This window comes from Triticum aestivum, chromosome 3A (genome assembly GCF_018294505.1).
Source record: "Triticum aestivum cultivar Chinese Spring chromosome 3A, IWGSC CS RefSeq v2.1, whole genome shotgun sequence".
Classification (NCBI taxonomy): domain Eukaryota; kingdom Viridiplantae; phylum Streptophyta; class Magnoliopsida; order Poales; family Poaceae; genus Triticum; species Triticum aestivum.
The window spans coordinates 126,668,594-126,675,509 of NC_057800.1; positions in this window are offsets into that span (position 1 = coordinate 126,668,594).

Below are 6,916 nucleotides of genomic sequence, written 5' to 3' on the forward strand. Positions count from 1 at the left end.
GCATGTGATGGCCCACCCTGGTTGGCTCCCCTCTCAAACGGAGCAGCTCAGAGCAAAGGTGCTTTATCTCCTTCCGGACACATCCAAAAGTCTCCCTGTTCCATCGACCCAAACTACTTGAATTGTTTTTAACTTCTCCCTGAGTCCCTCCATGGTTAATGAAACTTGCCCCTGGCTCCATTGTTGGGCGATAGTATCACGCCATGAATCGTGTGATTCCCACATAACCTCGTATCTGAATGGAGGTTTTGCCGGCGGGCGCCCCTGCTCGCCTCTCAGGCTGAATAGGATCGGGCAATGGTCGGAGCCGGCTGCTGTTAAGTGTCTTAGGTTTGCCTCCGAGTAATGTGCACTAAGCTTGGATGACACCAGAGCCCGGTCCAGCCTAACCCTTGTATAGCTTCCACCGGTCACTTTTTTCTCAAAGGTCCAAAAATTGCCCTCATAGCCCACATCCATCAACATGCAAACATCAACAGCTTCACGAAAACCCTGAATTTGAGCATTGCTTCGCTCTCCTATGCCTTCTTGCTCATCTAGATGTAGCACTTCGTTAAAATCACCCATGCACACCCATGGGAGCTCACTCAAACTTGCTATTCCCTTCATGGTGTCCCATGTCTGGTGTCTCAGGTGTGTGCGTGCCTCCCCATAGAAACAAGATGCACGCCAATTCTCGTGACCTGGTTCATCTATGGAGCAGTCAATATGATGCACCGAGTACCCCAAAATCTCAACTTTTATTGGATTGTTCCAGAAAATGCCAAGGCCTCCACTCCGACCCTGACTACTAACAGCAAACGAATTATCAAAACCAAGAGTACTAGCTAAATTTTCTACCCGAACTCTATCTAGATGAGTTTCGACAATACAAAGCACGGTAGGAACAAACTTCTTTGCTAAATTGTGAAGTTCTCGGACTGTCGCGGCTTTGCCCGCACCGTGGCAGTTCCAACTCAAGATACTCATTGTACCCCAGCGGTACTCCTCTCAGGAGTCCGCCGATGATGCTTCTACTTCGATGCCTGATCTCTTGATGCTACTCTGGAGTTGGTTCCCCTTGTCCTCCGCTGTCTCCTTCCGAGCACGCTTAGGGTCCTGCTTTGGGGGTGGGCTCAGTGGGACCTGTGGTGAAGGGAGGGCAAGGATCTCACCTCCCTTCGGTTTAAACTTGTATCCGCCCAGTATACTGGCTATTGCATCTGAAACTTGTGTGCGTTTTCTGTTTCCTTCTGCATCGACCATCTGTTCATCCGCATCAGAACTTTTTCGTGTCTGTTGTCCGGCTTTCTCCTTGCTGCCATTCCTTGCTCCACTAGGTCCTGGTCCCGCGCCTCTGAACCAGTCAGCCTTCAGGTTCTTGAAGACCAACGCCGACGGCGGATGCACACCATCTCCATGTTCCTAATACAAATGGCCAAGTCTCCCGCAAATGGCACACCAGTTCGGAAGACGCTCATATTTCACACGGAAAATCATCCTTCTATCACCCACCTTGAGTGAAACAACATTCTTCAGCGGCTTACCCACATCGATCTTGACCTGGACCCTATAAAAATTGCCTTCAAAGTCATGTGAGGCTGGTTCGGCATAGATGAATTCCCCTAGCTTCGAGGCCAGCGGTGGGATCTGGGATACATATCCCTCTGGGAAGTCGTGTATCTGAGCCCAAATTTCCAACCTGTCGAGCTTGATCAAAGACGGCTTTGAGAAACCATCATACGGTGCCAGAACCACAGCATCCCCTCAGAATACCCATGGACCGTCCCCCATTACTCGCTCCCAGTCCCCCAAGCATGTGAATTGGAGGGTGTACAGATTGTCCTCCAGAGGGCGGATGTTGACTTTCTGCGCAAGGTTCCAGGCTGCACACATATTTTTTATAGAACCAAAACTGACTATACTGCTTCTCTATATTTACCCTGGCCACCGCCATCCAGCGGGTCACTTCAGGCGGCACAAATTGCTGATCCACCACCACATCATCTAAATCTTCCTCAGAGAGACCCAACTCCTTCATCATCGCTGCCAGATCATCCGGATCGCCCGATCCAAAAGCTTCAGTCGCCATCTTCTTGTTCCCTTGCCCGGAGATGAGTTCTACCGGGCTGTGACCTAACCCTAACCAACCAGTCGCCGCTAGCTCATCGCCCAGAACAGGGAGTGAAACCAGAACATCGCACCCGTCGTTAGATGGAGAGGACTCAGCGATCAGAGGTAGGGAAAGAGATCTCCACGCACGGCGATGATCATCGCCGAGAGGATGTGAAACCCTAACGAGAGGGAAAGCTGGAATTTTACTTAGATAATTATTCCACAAGTAACTTGCCCGGAAGGAAACTATTATATTTAGCTGGGTCGGGACGATGTTTGGTGAGCATCTCCACTCATCTCTACGGAGTTGGTAGCTTCAATTTATTTACCCCTCGCTCCTGGGCCGCCATGTTTGATTAGGGCACCTCGATGATCTTGGTTTTGTTTTTGTAAACATTATGACAACTTGAATAAAGCTTCGCGTGATTGTCTAAAAGAAACTTTATTTACCCCTAAAAAATACTCCATGGTTTATTTTCATTTGGATATTTTTCGTATGATTTTTTTCATCTCGCCTCTCACCACCCCTTCTCACTAGATTTTCTTCCTCGCATTAAAAAAACAAATCTCAATAAAGAGGGAGATCTTGTTTCGTGTTTTCTTTGGCAGGTTTTGCTTTAATTCAATCACATAAATAATAGATAATTAATAATTCAAAAATCACACTATATATTTGAGATGACATTACTAAAAGACAGACATAAGATTTTTCTCGATAACTTTTCAAAACAAAATCAGATATTTCTCAATAACAAATCGCTAATACTGCACACTATGCCATTTATTATTATCATTATCTCTACTATCAATTGACAATCACAAGTTTCTTAATATAACAAAATTAACATTTTTTTGTTACGAGCGTACACGTTCACGTGCCACTGTGGAGGGGGCACCGTGCGCGACACCATGGAGGACGCCATGGCCGGGCCAGACGTCAGAGCGATGCTTGACAATGCCAGGGCATCGATCACGGTGCCAAGGACGATGGCAGAAGGCAGGGAGTCAGACCACCACATACACGCTCATGTATGCAGTCATATCATAGTTCTTGCCAACCATACAAAGAGTCAAACATGCTACATTCTCAAGTCAAGTGTGACTATTCAAATGTTAAAATATATGTTAAAGAAATCTGTCCTACAATACTCGGTAGTCGTCCTCATCGTCCGTAGCTATCATTTAAGCGAAAATATTTTGGAAGTCGAGCATTGAATCAATTCGGAAATCAAACCATCAATGAAATTAATTATGTAGATAGTTAATTATGTGTGCAATAAATTATGCCAGTTGAATAGGGTATTTTTTTCACCCAATCAATTTGGAAACCGAGTCAACAATTAATTACTTAATTAGGTAGAGAGTTAATTATGCCTACATATAATTAGAAGTACGGATTCCCAATTGGGAAGATAATTAATTGATTTGGTTGGCACTTAATTAGGCATGCAGAGAATTAGGTAGTTCATTAATTATTTGTGTAATTAATTAATTAATAATTAAGCAGTTAATCACGCTGAATTGTTTTGAAAGCGCTCGTGGACAAGGACGATCAACAGGATATCAGCGACATGGTCGAGGACTGCTTGACAACAAGGACAACGGTCACCGTGCGCTTGCAACATGGATGAACTAGCATTCACTAAGAAGGATGACGACCATACTCTGCAGGATGTCCGCACGCTAAAGGTTACTGAAAGATTCACGAGCGGGGATAACACGACACAACATTCGCCAGATGGTTCATGCTATAGTAGAAAAAAAAGTGTGTTCCAAGAACAAGAAGGAAAAGAAACTAAAGCAACCAAGTGATCCATGATGTTGGAGAAGAAACCGGTATTCCAAAAAATAAAGAGAAAACAAATAAAGAAAGAGTATTCTAAAAAATAAGTAGGAAGGAGAACTAAAATCTGGCGAGGAAGGAGCAATAAGAAGATAAGGCGCCACTAATGAACGCACTGATGTTAACGTGGTGCTGGTTGATGACAACGAAATTGGTTGGCGAAGAGGCTAGGAGTAGAAGATGTAGGGAAGGATGGGGAAGCGAAGACCGACAATTACCGCTTCTAGCAATTAATGGTTTGTGGGATGGAGGTGGAGCTTATTGGTGACAAAGAATACGTTCATGTTATCACTCGCCTCCTATGTCAGTGTAGATTTGCAAAGTTGAATGGACCTTTGAGAATGATATCTATAGTTATTTGTCGTTTTGTGTCAACAATATGTGTTACTTTAACCCACTCTATTGTATTGTAAATATGAAAAGATCCATCCCCTATTGAAAGGCATGATGAGGTGAGGTGGGGTTCATCTCGTTTTAATGGAAGGGGGCTCCAGATAGAAATGTCCCACTATGCTGGGAAACCGAGCGGGAAGGAGAGGGTCTGGTAGGAAAATATAGAGAAAATTCCTTATATGACACTCTTTTAAATATTGTTTCCCTATTTAACATTGGATTCTTTTTTCTTCCTTATCTAACCCGGTGTAAAAAATTGCCCTTTCTAGCACTGTCGTTAGTTCTGTGAGCACATAGCGTTAAAACATGCCACAAGTGATGTCAGTCTTTTGCAATTGGACAGAATTGCCCCTGCCCGTATAAAATTAGAAAAAAGAGAAAGGAGCAGCCGAACGGGCTATCTCCTCACCCCCTTTCTCCCGACCCGCCTCCTCATCCCTTCCTCCCGACCCTAGGTGGCGGCGGCGGACCTTAGTCCAGTCCTAGCGGCGGCGGCGGCTACTCATGGTTATGGATGGTGGCGGCGATACGGATGGGGACGGCGCTGCGGAGGATGGCCAGGGCGCGGCCGCGGAGGGGTCAAACCTAGGTGCTGATGTGGATCCGACATTGGTGGAGAATGGCGACGGCAGGGCTGCGGCTAGGTGCGGCCAGGGCGAGGCTCCAGAAGCAAAGGGGTCGGGCCAGCGCACGGCTACAGATGGAGACAACACGGCTTTGGCAGGTGACCAGGGCACGGCTACAACGGGCTCGGGCCAGGGTGTTGCATTGGCCAGGGGCTCAACCGCCGGCGTGGGTGGAGAATCAGGCGAGGCATGGCTGGGTCGACCCCGGAAGGAGCTGCTGGGTCAGGCAAGGGAAAGGCTAGGTCGTCCACGGAAGGAGCTACATGGGCATGTCCAGTCCGGTAAGTTCATGGCTTAGTAGTTTGTATAGTTTTGTACTAGTAGCAATGATCATGCATATGTTTTGTACTAGTAGAAATGATCATGCATAGGTTTTTGTCCAGATTGGTAAGTTCATGCATAGGTTGTACTTGGTTTATGTTGCTGTTAATTTGCTTGCGTGTGATCACAACAAGATGAGACTCCAACAAGAGTACTTGTTCACTTAGTTTCAAGTAAAAGATCAGATTGTCTAGCAATAGTCATGCATAGATTTGATGCAAAGTGGTCTCTTTAATTGATAGGATGGATCTAAATTCAAGTTATTTGCTCAAGATTGAATTGTTTGGCAATAAAAAAGCTTGAAAGGACATAAGATGTTTTTGTTTTGAGAAGGTCATTGATTATGACTTGACAAATTATAAGGATTTGGTTGAATCAATTGTAGAGAAGTACCCATCGTGTTATTTGGAAGTTGCACATGTGCAGTATTACGATGATGCTCTAAAAACATGTCCAGAAGTACAGTCCAACCAGGATTTGATGCTTATGTTTTAGAAACACACACAGACAATGGTGCTCTGTATGATCATTGCATATTATGATCCCTCTGAACCATATGAGCCTATCACCAAGTGGCATTGTGATGTGCATAGCAAACCTAACAACAATATAGAACAAGAGGATGATACTTACCTTCGCAACCCAAGACTTGCAAATGTGCATGTTGGTGTTGATGAGGAAAATGTGTATGACGTGGATGAACCTATGCCCTTAGATGTGGTTCTTTGTCCTAATAAAGAAAAGGACAAAGACTATATTTTTGAGGATGATAGCGAGGCTGGGAGTGAAGTAGAGGAGGCTGAAGTAGAGGAGTATGAGGAGTTGCATGAGGCAGAGCATACTCCACATGTAGAGCATGACAAATTAGACCCTCCAATAACAAAAGTATTTACATATCCCAGAATGAAAGAGTTCAAGTTGGCACTTCCTCAGCATGCAATCAAACATGAACTTGAGTATGACACCGAGTATAGTACACCTCATCGGTTTAGGGGCTATTGTTCAAGATGGGATGCAGATAATTGTCCATGGAGGATACATGCTTCTATGACGGAGCATAAGTGTACGTAATGGTAACTGTTTAACTTTAACCATTTGTGAACATTTCTTGCATAATTGTTAAGTGTTTTTAGCTAATTATCTGTTTTCTCTTTTGCAGGTGAAGAAAAACCCATGTGGTCATGATTGCTCTAGTGCATGAAGGAAAAAGAAGACAAAGAATGGAACCAAGAATTGGGTATGTGATAAGGTGAAGGATTGCCTGATTGAAGATGCTACTCTCAGAGCGAAGGCAATGCAGAAGATGATTAAAGAACACCACAAGGTTGGCCTCCACTACAAGAGAGTATATATGGGTAAGAAGCTAGCTTTGAAAGAACTATATGGTGATTGGGATAGTAGCCTTGATAATTTGTATAGGTTTAAAGCACAAGTTGAAATCTCTTGCCCTGGTAGCATAGTTTAGATTGATCATTACACTATAAAAGAAAAAATCAGGTTTAGAAGGTTCTTCTTTGCTCCGAAACCTTGCATAGATGGATTCCTTAGTGGTTGCAGGCCGTATTTGGCAGTAGATAGCACATTATTAACATGCAGGTTCAAGGGGCAGCTGGCTAGTGCTATCGCTATAGATGGCCAT